Raw genomic sequence first — 1,631 nt, forward strand, 5'->3', positions numbered from 1 at the left:
AGTTGTAACTAGGCAAGAAGATCTAACTGTTTTCATTCTAGACTCAGTTAATTTTATTCTAGATTCAGTTCCAATGCAAGCTGATAACAGCATATAGGCATGAGTTTCACAATTGAGTAACCAGCAATGATGGTAGCATACTCTCCAATTCATGATTTTAGCATTGCTCTTATTCTATTGATTGATCAAATTTTGTTTGCATTGATAATTCTATTGATTTATAATGAAATTATTCCAACATACTTCATACAATCTCAGGCCGAATTTCACCACAGTTAAGAGGATTTCTCAATTTTTTAAACTTTTTCTGATACATTTTACATGTAATTAAATTGAAATTTATACCTGATTCGGATCAAATTAGATTTTTTAAGTGTTTTAAAGTTATTCAAAATTGGGCCATAATTGTTGGCAAAATTTTGCTAAAGATTTATGATTAGGAGAAAATTCTTGATTATATAATTCTTCTGATAGTTTTACTATATGTTATGAGCCTTGAGCAAAGCTGATTATTAAAAGTCACTCCAATGGACCAAAGCCATTACTTTTCAGCTCATAAAGGATGATAAGAAATGAAACCTTCAATCACTTACTACTAACACACAGCCTACAGCAGTACTCAACATTACTTTATAAAAAAGAAAATGACTATATATAAAGTAGTATACAAAGGTGCATATATTTCCCCAAGATGCATTATTATCAATAGGTAATAATGGTGCATTAAATTATTTTTCTATAGTAGTAATGAATGTACAGTTCAAATCCTGAATACTCCTTCACTTGAGATAATAAAGCATAGAAGTATCATTGGAATGATCCACTGACACACCTAAAATAATCACAATGAACTAAACAGCATGCTTTATTAGCTGACAATTAATGATGTTCAATTGAAAAAAATTAGAATTGATAAAAAATCAAGTCCAACTTGCTATAAATCTCAAGTAAGTAAAATAAGAACTGTATATTTATCAAAAAATTCTAAAATGGAGAATTTTTATTGGCAAAATGGTCAATTCTGACCAAAACCCCTTCCAACTTTTTACTCAGTTAACATATATTGTCAGAAAAAGTCTAAATTATGGCTTTTGTGCCAAATATTATGAAAAACAATCTCGTAAATAAAAAGCTCCAATGTAAGGTTGAGATTTTGGTAGCATTGGCACTTACATTGTATGGTGTGAACTGTGTAACCCTACTGAGTCTTGTTTCCCTTCCTTTGTACATTCAACTCTACTTCATTTTATTTTAATTCATGTCTCTAGTTATTATTTATATTTAATTTTATATTTGGTAAATTTTACCTTAAAATGGGTGACAATTTTTTAAAATAATTTAAATTGTACTTTGAAGTGATTTTTAAAATAATATTAAATTGAATTACAAATATAATGATCATAGACAGACTTAATATAAAAAACTCACCACGCAGGCAAGTCCAATGATCATGTATAGTTAATTGTAAAGCACTAACTAAAACAACTCACCTTACACTCACTCTCTTAACCTTGTTCATAATTTCCTCATTCTATTTTTGCATTGCATTATTACATTATCCAGTACTTCTGGTACAATGTAAGTATTGTGAACAAAGCATTTGATGTCATTTATCATTGTTAAAAGTTTGC

This window comes from Amphimedon queenslandica, unplaced genomic scaffold (genome assembly GCF_000090795.2).
Source record: "Amphimedon queenslandica unplaced genomic scaffold, v1.1 AMPQUscaffold_13483, whole genome shotgun sequence".
NCBI classification, from domain to species: domain Eukaryota; kingdom Metazoa; phylum Porifera; class Demospongiae; order Haplosclerida; family Niphatidae; genus Amphimedon; species Amphimedon queenslandica.